The sequence below is a fragment of the Silene latifolia genome, chromosome 6 (genome assembly GCF_048544455.1).
Source record: "Silene latifolia isolate original U9 population chromosome 6, ASM4854445v1, whole genome shotgun sequence".
Lineage (NCBI taxonomy): Eukaryota > Viridiplantae > Streptophyta > Magnoliopsida > Caryophyllales > Caryophyllaceae > Silene > Silene latifolia.
This window is the reverse complement of record NC_133531.1, coordinates 89092043-89104579: the sequence shown is the minus strand read 5'-3', so window position 1 is coordinate 89104579 and position 12537 is coordinate 89092043. Positions and strand designations below refer to the sequence as shown.

General features: G+C 42.1%; 1 non-coding gene across 1 annotated transcript; it reads right to left on the bottom strand.

The window, feature by feature from the left end:
• Positions 1–11188: 11188 nt before the first annotated feature.
• Positions 11189–11296, bottom strand: LOC141588975 (small nucleolar RNA R71). Its single transcript, XR_012519938.1, has one exon. It is a non-coding gene; the product is annotated as a small nucleolar RNA R71 (small nucleolar RNA).
• Between the last annotated feature and the right edge of the window lie 1241 nt (positions 11297–12537).

Sequence of the window (12537 nt, the reverse complement as noted above, 5' to 3'; positions counted from 1 at the left end):
TAACACAAAGATGAAAACCACATATGGGAGCGTGTAGGACTCCTAACAAATCGAATATTTCTACTCACAAAGACGAGATTTCCCAAGAATTCACATCAAGTAATGGCGATAGGGGGACGGTTAACAGCAGTTAACAACAAAGATAAGTGAGAAAGAATCTGAAGTTAAGCAAGCAAGGCAACAAAAAAACGTCGACAACGACATATGTCGACTTACAGGCCCTAATCGCGGAAATCTCGCGCAAAATTCGAATTAACAAGTAAAAACAGTGAGGGATTGGGATAAGATCATCAACAAGCTAATTAAGGGCATATAAACACAATTAAATCAAAAAAAATTCGACTAGACATGGATTTTTCGAGCCCTAATTCAGTTTCCCCCAAAAAGATCAAAATAAGTGGAATTAAAATACAAGGGGAAGGAGGAAACACTTACTTGATGATAAAGGACCTACAATAAGCAATTAATCTTCAAGAATCAAGCAAAGAAAAGCGGTTTTTCAAAACTCGAAAAACCGCAAACCCTAATTCCCTTTAAAAACAGTGAAGATGAACACAAATAGAGGGGAAAACAAGGGGCTATTGAAGATTAATTAGCTATGAAGGGATTGTAGGTGGCGGATTTGGAGATTGGGCAAGAAATGCAGGGATTTGGGGGTGAAATCAATCGCACATTAAGGAGGGGGTTAGACGAAATTAGGGTGAAATGAAATAGAATTAGGAAAATAAGAGTTTTAAGAAAGAAAACTCCCGTGTCCACTGTTCATTTCACTCGATCGAGTGGTTTTAATCACTCGATCGAGGACTTTTGATGTCCCCTTTGCTCGATCGAGTAAGAATCCTCTCGATCGACCTGTTCCTCTTTGGCTTTTCTCGATCGAGTACCTAGACAGCTCGATCGACCCAATTTCTACTCGATCAAGTACAAAAAGTACTCGATCGAGGACTTCCTCTTGTAGACTCTTTGGATTTCGTCCTTTCTTCCTCGGATTGCGTGAAACTTCCCCAAACCTGCATAAAACACATCCAAACACATCCCAAAATACCAAATACGCAGAAAACACAGTCTATAGTCTTAGTCTAAACTAAAGAATTGTCTAAACTAATTGTCCTAATTAAAAAACGTAATAAACAAAGTCAAGAAATTCAAACAAATATCTATTACAATTTGTTACACGGGGCATTTCCCCGTTTAATTCCCATCAGCTTTCAGTAGCCCCTTGGTGGGCTTCTGACTAGAGGACGTCACTTCAGCGATACTAACCGTCCTCTTTGATTTCCATGAGCTTGAATTACTCACAGCAAGAGGAGGAGGAACATAGTTCCAATCTATGTAGGTTCGAACTTTCTTCGTTCTCGCCCCTCTGTCATCTTCTTTGGCATCCTTGGCTCCAGTTTGATTGATAATGGTTGCACCATGTCCCTTGACAGCTCCTTTCTTGCCTTCATCTGTACCTGCAGTAAGGAAAATGACGAACTTTCCTCCTTTTTGCTCTCGGTATGAGGCGGAGGGTTAGCAATAACAAAGAATATTCCCCAAATTTTCATCCGGAGTGTCAATAATAGGGTCAATAGAAGAGAGGGCATTGCAAGGCCGAGCTTGCATGGGAGCCCTCCGGAACTTGGACCGATGAAAAGTCGGCTCCTCGTCCCCTACCCGAAAGGTCAAAGTCTTCCCCGACGTCTATTACCGCACGGGCGGTGAAAAAAATGGTCTCCCTAAAATGATAGGGGTGTGTGCATCTTCGGGGATATCTAAGACGACAAAATCAACGGAATAAAGAACTTCCCGATCTGAACAGGTACGTCTTCTGCTACACCTAGTGGCCGTGATAAACTACGGCCGACCATCTGGACAGTCATGTTGGTGCAACTCAGTTTTGTCAAACCAAGTCTCTTAGCCAGAGACAAAGGTAAAACACTTACGCTAGCGCCTAAATCGCATAGCGCATTATCAATCAATTGCATACCGATGTGACAAGGAATTGAAAAACTACCCGGGTCTGATTGCTTAGGGGGTAACTTATTTTGAAATAGGGTGACCCCACCTCGACCAAAGCTACGGTCTCATTATCATTAATAGTCCTCTTACGTGCTAAAATTTCTTTCATAAACTTTAAATAAGAGGGTACCTTAGTCAGCAATTCAGTGAACGACACGGAGACTTCCAAACTCTTCAAGAGCTTAACAAATTTGCCAAACTGTTGATTAACCTTGGTATTCTGCAGCCGCCTCGGGAAGGGAACTGTGATTGGTATCTCGAGCCCCTTGTTTCTCGCTTCCAAAGTGTCTTCCGAAGCAAGTTCGGTATCTTTTGGACGCCTCTTACCTCTCGAACGAGGCCTTTCTGGTAATTCCTCGCTTAAACGAGCACTAGCAGGCTCTCGAATAAGCTTCCCGTCATCAATACTGCTCGATCGAACAACTTCTCCACTCGATCGAGCAGTTTCTTCTTCAAAACCAGTCGATCGAGCAAACTTACCACTCGATCGACCAACCTCATCATCTGCTTCACTCGATCGAGCAAGAATTCTACTCGATCGACCAGCTTCTTCACCATTTCCACTCGATCGAGCATCAAGAGGCTCTCGATCGAGCCGTTTGTCCGACAGCTCCTTATTCACGCCTGAATCACTGTTCATCATCGTGATGACTTCCCTCGGGTCGATTTCTCATTTCGGTCCCTCATAAGAAAGGCCGCTTCTTAATTCTATCAAATGTACCGTCTCATTTGAGTTCTTGTCATTTTGGTCGGTAAATGATCGGGCTTCCTTGAAGATTGATTTTCAGCCAGTTGGGCAACTTGAGTCTCAAGTGCCTTGAATACCGTGTCCTTCTGTTGTAATTGCTTTGCAATGGACTGCATCATGGACTTTAACTCACCCATCTCACTCACCCCACTAGATGACGAAGCACCTTGGTTAGGAGGGTTGAAAGACGGAGGCTTCTGATAGCCTTGTTGCTTCTGGTGTGGAGGAATATATGGCTATTGCGGCTGATTTGGAGGGGCGGTGGGGTTGAGTACGTTCTGGCTACTCCACCTCAAATTGGGGTGGATATTCGGCTCGTAATGAGTGTTGTTTTGCCTGTAATGTTGAAAGGCAGCATAGTGCTCATAAGGACTAGGACAATAATCAGAGACATGTCCATCTCCCCCACACCTTGTACGCACGAAAGGACCGTCCTCAGCATAGCATTAACCTGGTACATCCCTCCCTTGAGAGCTCCCCCTAGTTCATACTTGTCAAACCTCGCGGTAAGGGCTTCTAATGCGGCTACTGAAGAGGATTCAGCGGCTCTCCTTTGGTTTCCTCTTGAATTCCCATATTCAGCCCTATGAGTGGCTAAATCATCTATGATCTTCCACCCTTTGGTTGCTCCCAAGTTGTCAGCAAATCGACCATTGGCTGCAAAGATCTAAAATAGCCCTCTGATCATCATATAAACCATTGTAAAAATGGTTGCACAAACTCCATTTTTCGAAACCATGATGCGGTATGGTCCGCACTAGTTTCTTAAATCGAAGCCATGCCTCGTGGAAGTTCTCGTCAGGCCCTTGTTTGAAACTTGTTATCCGAGCTCTAATGGCGATGGTTCTCGGCGAGAAGTACTTCTTATAGAACGCCAATGCTAGCGAATTCCAATCCGTTATGCCGTGAGCACTCGGTCCAAATCCCTATACCACTCCCTTGCAAAAGATCGCGGAGTGAGAAGATGAACATGGTTTCTTTTATCCGATCCGCTTTGTCACGCCGGCGGGAGGAGGTATGAAGCAACAAGAATCAATGAAGGTCTCCATATCTTTGAGCCGCATCTTCGATTTAGCTCCCCGAACTGATTTTTCTCGACCATATTAATGTATGCGAGGCTTTGGCTCGAACTTCCTAGCATCTCCCGGTAATTCGAACCCCTTATAGAGATTGTCAACCGTGGGCTCGGAGTGACTAGCAATGGTTGCTTCCTCACCATTTCGGAAAAATCTGGGAAAGTAATAGATTCAATCGATGAATTGGAAACTGGAGAAGACGGTGGATTCTCCTCGAAAAGCTCGTTCTCGTAAAAGCTACCACGAGAACTAGGCTCTTCCTCTGCCTGTTGTTCTTGAAATAGTCTCCTTTTTACGTGCATAGATCTCTCAATCTCGGGATCAAAAGGTAGTAGTGGACCACCTTGCGACCTGCGCATAAGAAGAAACTGCGGACAAGATATAAGAATAGTCTAAGGAACGATGTTCCTTAAACTAAAAGAAGAATTAAAAATAAAACAAATAGTAAATTGAACAATTGCCTCCCCGGCAATCAGCGCAAAATTTGACACGTCCCTGTCGCGCACCACAAAAATAAAACCTAACAGCTCAACTAAAATGTAGCAGAGGCAATGAGTATCGAATCCACAGGAAGGTAATGCAACTACAGCTATCTAATTCTAATCCTATGGTAACAATTGGTGTTGGATTGAATTTTGGTTCCTAAACTACGAGTTGAAAGGAAAGAGAAATAAAGTAGAGAGCAAGAAAGGTGAAAGTGATTTAAAACTATCAATAAGAGAGGGACATGTCGGGAATTCGGTTCACTATGGTAGTCCTGCGACTCACCGTAAATGATTCGGACGAACTAGGTGTGAGACGGATGTTAAAAGGTCCTTTCGGTCCACTTTCTATCCTAAAATACCACTAACTTAACTTTCGTCCTCATTAGGGTAGTCTACTGTTTATAGCAGGCCTATTTAGTCCAATCTTTAGATCCAGGATCAAATTTAGCCAGATTAATGGGTGACATAGAAGCGTGCACTCAACTAGGTCGGGAATTACAGTTAAATTGCTATAGTGACAGAGTCTCGCGATTAATCCGTCTAATTCATTTACTACGTCGTCACATTTCTACCGCAGATCCCCTAATCCCAACACGAAGGGGTTTAGCTACTCATGTTCGTAATTAATCTAACAGCAAATAAGTTTCCAACAGAAGACATAACGAAATAATAATAAAATGCAGTAACGGAAATTAGGGCAAGAAAGAATGATAACATAAACAAGAATTAAAAGCAACAAGTGATTATTAATAATAAAGAGAAAGGAAAGATTACAATCTGAGCGAATCCGGCGTAAAGAACAACGGAATCCCAGCAATAATAATCCGAAACGGAAGTAACAATAAAGAAGAATAAGAGCAACGTAGTTAAGTTCAGTAGAGAGTTTTCTAAAAAATCCCAAGATAGTCCAAGAGATGATGCCTAATAACCTAGTTAAACGTAGGTTAAATAGGAAAACAAACAATGTTTAGCGAAATAATTAAGCACACGGACTGAATTAAAGCCCATAATGTCGAAAACCTCTCGATCGAGTGGATTAAACCACTCGATCGACCAACATCTCAAGCAAAGTCCCTCGATCGACCAAAAGGTCACTCGATCGAGGACTTGGTCATGTGCGGCTTACTCGATCGACTAAGGAGTAGCTCGATCGAGCATCGAAGGGGCCTAGAAACCACTCGATCGACCAAAGAAACAACTCGATCGAGCACTTGTATCTTCAATTCAGCTCACGTCTTCACCCAAGTGCCTCGTAATGCGTGCAACGATGCTTCCAAGTGCAATATCTCACTCTGGGACAATCCCGTCTCCTCTAAATGCATGCAAAAAGGACGAAAAGGAGTATGGTTCCGCTACTTCCGCGATCATTCCTACAAAAAGGACAAAATACACCAAAGTAGCCAATTCGGGGCAAAATACTATAAAAACAGTATAGAAATACATAGAAATACGTGCTGAAATAGGCAAAAAAGACTATACATTAGGCACGTATCATCGCACTCACTAAAGAATCATGTTCTTATTTGACTCACACTGCACCCCATAAGCTAGAGGACCCAGGTAGCTTTTCCGTTCCTTGTAATATAGGCACCTTCTCTATCGAGAAGGCATTATGTGACCTAGGAGCTAGTATTAGCGTCATGCCCTTGAGTCTTGCTAGAAAGTTAAAATTGAATAGGTTTGCAGTTACGAGCATGATCGTTCAGATGGCTGATCGCTCTGCGGTCCAGCCTATAGGAGTCTTAGAAGACATCCCTGTGCAAATAGGGAAGTTTTTCTTCCCTGTAGACTTTGTGGTCCTAGATATTCCTGAGGATGCCCACATACCTATCATTCTAGGTAGGCCATTTCTGAACACTACTGGTGCAGTTATTGAAGTTGGCTCTGGGACCTTGACATTCAAAGTAGGGAAACACTCCATTGTCTTTGCCCATACAGCTAGGAAGAAGGACCCCATGTGGCCTTTCACTTGCAATACGGTTTCTGAAAAGAAATCCTATTTTATACTTCCTGATATGCCTGTCTCTATTCCTACTACTGTTGTGACACCTCCGCCCCAGATTGGGAGCAACGTGGAGGAAAATTCTATTGTTTTAGATATCGCAGGAGCTGGTTTGGGGAAGGGAGAGATGCCTGTTGCTCCAGCTGTGAAGGAGCAAGTCGTTTCAAGAGGCGGTCTAGGTTGCCTTAGATATGACACGGATGAGGAGCTTGAAGATGAACCAGCCAGAGTGAGAAAGTCCGACTTGGACTTTGATGAGCCGGAAGAGGTCATTGATTGGGGAGATGACGAAGCTGTTGATCCGTCAAGCTCTACGGATGCTGAAGTTGAGAAAGGTGCATATGAGAAGATGAGCACCGTTGAGGCTACCTCTTGTAGCCAGAAGCCGACGAATTGGGCCATTCCGTGGCCGTTCTTGATCAACTATTAGTTGATCACATGCTTTACAAACATTTTATTGCTTTTTTGACTCTTTTTTATTGCTTTTGTGTGCGCGAGACTTCGCATTTATTTTTGTTACTTAGGATTTTTAAGTGCTTTAGACTTTATTTTGGGTTTTGCGCAATTTTGGGCGCGTATTATTGTGCAATTGCAGGTTTTTAGACCTCATTAGCTCAAGTAATTGAGCAAATACGAAGAAATCAGAAGTTACAGCAGTATTTTCAGTCGATCGACTGGCTGCACAGTTCCAGGAGCTTCTGTTCCTATTCACTCTGGTCGATCGACTTCCTGCTATGGTCGATCGACCTCCCTGGACTGCTGTACCTGTTCACGACCTCTCCCCTGCTGTGTTTGGTCAATTTGCGGAATTGAGGGAGTTTTCTACTCCACTTTATCTTCCGTCATTTTATTTATTTCTTCTATTTTCTCAATTATGTACATAATTACCGCTTCATCATTGTTTTCTCGGTTTTATGCGCGGTATTTGTTTGTCTTTCAGGTACTTATTGGTAGCACTGCTAGCTACTGAAACCTCCTAGCTTACGCTGGTTTGGGGAGGTTTCCTTTTGCTGCGCTTAAAGTCTTGTGAGTTCCCGAGTTTCATTTCATGTCATATTTACTTATCGCAAATTCTCGTTTCTCTTTTCTTCATTACATGATTTTGCACAATGGGGACATTGTGCGATTTGGTTTGGGGAAGGGTTTTGCGTCGCATATCATTTGCTTGCATTCACGTTTACATTTTTGTTTTGCATTGTTATTTAATTTCTCTTATATATACAGAAAATTCCAAAAAATTGAAAAATTTCATCAAAATTCAAAAATTTGCATGTATATTTTAGCATGTAGATCGAGTCGGAACGGTAGTATTTCCATGATGACATTGCATTTGCATCTGTTTTATGTCTATGCCTTGCTAATTAACATGTTATTAATAGAATCAATTGCATAGTCTACGAGTTTTCGTTAAATTATTTGCTGAACTTGAGACTTGACTTTGATTTTTGGCAAACTACATCATATTTCTGAGATTTAGAGCTTATAACTGGTGTCATCTGTGACCGGTTTATTAGGAATGTGAGTAGTACTCCTTATGAGACATGTCATATCAATTTGCATAAATATGAACTTAATCTGCTTAATACCTGTATGCATTCGGTTTGTGGTTTGTTGACACATGTGGTAGAGGTCCCCTTTTCTCATTTTACCCATAAGCTCCACACTGCCAAAAATAGCCTTTTTGTCCCATTACTACATCCTACATTTAGCCTGCCCTCGTCAAGCTAGTAGTCTATGTTCTTGGGATTGTTACTTTGTTTTTGGTAGCTAATGCTCATATTGAGATTTTGTTGGATAAAAAGAATGAAGGAGGAAAGAAGTTCAAAGAAAAGAAAAAAAAAGAAGTTCAAAGAAGAAAAAAATGATTCGAAAAAGAAAAAAGAGTTTTGTACTGTTCAAAGCGGTCGATCGACTGCCATTTCTGGTCGATCGACTGGGTTCCGAAGGAAATCAATTCGCATAATTCAAAATCCTTATCTTTTGGCGATTTTTGCTCCCATGTTGCATTAGTATCTTATGGGGAGTTGGTTGATTACTGTTATACTGGAGATTGTGAGTTTTGTGCTTGCTATAGCACCGTATCGATTGAATTTTGAGCAAGAAGAAGGATGTTGTCATATGGTTCCGTTTTGGTACTAGCTTGATCACCTGTACCTCCACTTTCCCGTAAATGTTTTGCCTCTTCTTACCCATACCTCACATATCCATATATACCTCGGCATGTGTCATGGTCTTTTGTTGGTTGGAATGCATATGTACGGTTATAGAGATTACTTTCATATTATATTGCAGGCATGTTCTTATAGGTCGTAGTTAGGTGAGAGTCTTTACAAAATGAATTCCTTCTATCCTCTTACATATATTCACCTGTGCTGATGTGTGATATGAGCGACCCGTGAGAGTCTAATTTGATAAGTCTCTATAGTTGATGGTTCAACTGTTTTTAACGACTTCATAACTCGGTTGCATGATTCATAATTGCTTATTGATTGTTGGTTATTGCATTAAAATGGTTTAGGCTTTACATGTTGTAATTCGCTATGAGATTGAACTCGTTTCATTAGGTCATTAGATCGAGTCTAGTTCTTGCTTGGGGACAAGCAAGGGTTTGGTTTGGGGAAGTTTGATGCGTGTCATTTATATGATGTTTCACACCCTATTTTACACGCATTTCAGAGCTCATTTGTGTAGTTTAAGCTACCATTCCCCCTATTTTCGTCTACTTTCGTGTTTTTGTACTTTATGGCGGAAATGTGGAGAATTCAACGGAAATTGAGCAAAATCCGTCCCCAAGTATCTTGCATTGCATTTGACGTGAAGAATTCACTTAAGGAACGAGCTTGGTGAGCGTTTCAAGGCCCAAAAGACAAATCCACGAGATTATAGAAGTCAACTATCAGCTACTTCAGTCGATCGACCACTGCCTTCAGTCGATCGACCAACCTGCGGGTTCCAGTAGCTACTGTTCAGCTCAGAGCAGTCGATCGACCGCCATGCTTAGTCGATCGACCAAGCCGCTACTTCAGACGAGAATTAAAAGATCGAGAAACTTGAAGCCCATGAGAGATTAGGTTTAGGAATAATAGCTGCGTACTTTTCCTTTATAACGTAGCTTTAGCATTCAGAAAATTATCAAGTTTTTATCCAGTTACATTAGGTTTTATCATTCAGTTCAAAACACAATTCAACATTGATAGTTTAGTTGTTCTTTAATAAAGTTTACTTTTTTTTTGCAATCGATTTCGGATCCTTTCTCCGCAATTTCTACTGGTATTCTTTCGCTTCATAATTTCAGTCTTATTGTTTTATTATCATTCGTAATATAGAAATTGCTAGCTAGTTTCCCAAAGCCGATATTATTGTTTTATGTTGTATATTTGTTTAATCGTTTTTATCATGAATTCAATAGATTTAATAATCAATCTTATTGTTGTTATCATTCTTGGTATGAGTAGCTAATTTCATTGTGCTAGGATGTAGGGGAATTATAGTGTAGGCGGCATTAGTATTAACATGGCCTGAAATCGCGTGTCAGTCGATCGACCGCCATACCTGGTCGATCGACTGACCACGTGAGGTTTACCTTCGTTTTAATTGATTTAAATGTTGTATTTGACGAATCGAATGCATGCGACTAGTTGAATGCCTAATATATGACTGACCCATTAGATCGAAAGATAGGGAAAGTTGTTAGATCACCAATTAAAATGACTAAACTATGCTGAGATCGAAAGATAGGTAAAGTTTAGATTTTTTGTCAGTTTTCAGGACGAGAGTCAGTATTAGTGATATTAGGGGCTTATAGCGAGATCGAAAGATGCTATCTGTAAAGAGTGGACCGAGAGGACCTCTTGTTTTCCCGCCTCATGTGTTTGATTTAGACCGACTTAGTTTGCTGCCGCCAAAACTATAGTGAACCGACCATCCTAGTACCCTTCTTTATATTTGATTTAATATATTTCTTTAGTTTAATTTTTATTGTTATTAGCTATAGACCAAATCAAATCAACCCCCACACTTGTTACCTTAGACTAAATTTAGACAACTTTTAATTACATTCGCCTCCTTGTGGTTCGACCCTGTTACCACTAGCCTAGGTTAGTTTTAATAGGAATTATAAATATTATTTTTGGTACTCACAACGACAGGTATCAAATTTTGGCGCCGTTGCCGGGGAGGCAATTGTTCTAATTTTTAGTTGTCTTGTTTTTAGTCTTTCGTAGTTTAAGGGACATCCGTTCCTTAAACTTTTCTTATAATCTTTTTGTAGTTTCTTCTTATGCGCAGGTCACAGGGTGGTGAACTAGTACCATTCAATCCTGAGATTGAGAAATCCTTGCGTGAGTTGAGACGATCATCAAGGGTATTGCCGACAGAGGAAGAGCTGAGTACTCTATCTAGTTACTACGAGAACGAACTGTTCGAAGAAGACCCACCTACATCTCCTGCTTCTACTTCTTCACCGAGACAAATACATCTCCGGAAATTCCAGTCATGGCTGAAGAAGCAACTATAGCAAGTCATTCTGAGCCGACAGCTGCAAATCTATACAAGGGGTTCGAATTACCTGGAGCTGATAGGAAATTCGAACCGAAGCCTTCCTATATAAACTTAGTTGAGAGGAACCAGTTCGGGGGTGCTGGAAATGAAGATGCAGCCAAGCATATGGAGATATTTATCGATTATTGCTCCTCTATACCCCCACCGACCGGTGTGACCCAGGAACAGATAAAAGGAGACCATGTTTATATTCTCACTCCGCGATGCCGCAAGGGAGTGGTACAGAGATCTGGATCGAGCCGCTCTTGGGATCACCGACTGGAATTCTTTGGCCCTGCCATTCTACAAGAAATACTTCTCTGCCTCGAAAACGAATGCCATTAGAGCTCGGATCACGAGCTTTAAACAGGGGACCCGATGAGAACTTCCATGAAGCATGGGTCCGTTTCAAGAAGCTGGTGCGAATTATTCCGCACCATGGGTTCGAAAAGTGGAGTCTTTGCAATCGCTATAACGGGTTGTATGACGATCAGAGGGCTATCTTAGATGCCTGCAGCCAATGGCCGATTTCCTGAGAATTTGGAAGGAATAAGGGGTGGAAGATCATTGATGACTTAGCCACCCATAAAGCTGAATATGGGAATTCGAGAGGCAATCAGAGGAGGAGTCTTGAATCCCCTTCGTAGCCGCATTAGAGGCTCTCACGGCGAGGTTTGACAAATACGAGTTGGGAGGAGCTTCAAAAGGAGGGATGTATCATGTGAATGCTTTGTCTCGTACGGTCCTTTCGTCCTCGTAGAAGATGTGGAGCCGAGGGACATGTCTCGAAAATTGTCCTAGTTCTTTTGAATCTTGTCTTTCGCCTTTCAACATTACAGCGGACAAACACGTACTATGAGCCGAATGTCCATCCTAACTTGAGGTGGAGTAACCGCAATGTCCTGAATCCAACTCAACCTCCACAAAGAAGAAAGAAACGAGAGACTTATGTGCCTCTTCATAAGCAACAACAGCTTTCAAAACCTCCCTATGTGCCGCAAAGAAGAACAAACCCAAAATTCCGACTTTGCTGAATTGAAGAATATGTTGCAAAAGGAGTCCCAAGCTAGAGAGGCCGAATGAAACTCGCTAGAGAGCCAAATTGCTCAATTGGCCAAAGAAGAATACCACTCGAGCTCCGGACACTTACCGACTCGATGACCAAAAAGAGACCCTTAATGCCATCACTTTGAGAAGTGGGTCTACCCTTGAGGGGCCCGTCATGGTCGAGGACGATGCTGCAAAAGATGAGGCGGAACCGAGTCAAAAGAAAGCTGGAACGAAAAGTGGAAAGAAAAAGGCGTCTACTGGGTATATCGATCGATCGACCGACATACCCGGCCGATCGATCGAGGTGCAACAAACAAGAGCTTCGGTATCGTTGAAGTCAGTCGATCGACTGACCAACCTGGTCGATCGACTGGAACCGCTGCTGATGGTGAACAATTTCGTCCTCCAATGCCCGATAACTTGAGGAATCATTTGTTTCGGGGTACGACTGCCCCGAAAATATTGAGGTCAGACCCGACTGCTAATGGGTCCGTTCCGGTTCCGAAGTACCACCCAATGTCAATCAACGGTTCATATCTGAGACGGTCTGAAGAGGGGTCAAGCTTCAATAAAGAGAAGGTAGTGGACTTCCAGCCTAAGTCCACGGATGCCGGCATGCGAGATTTAGAGGAGAGG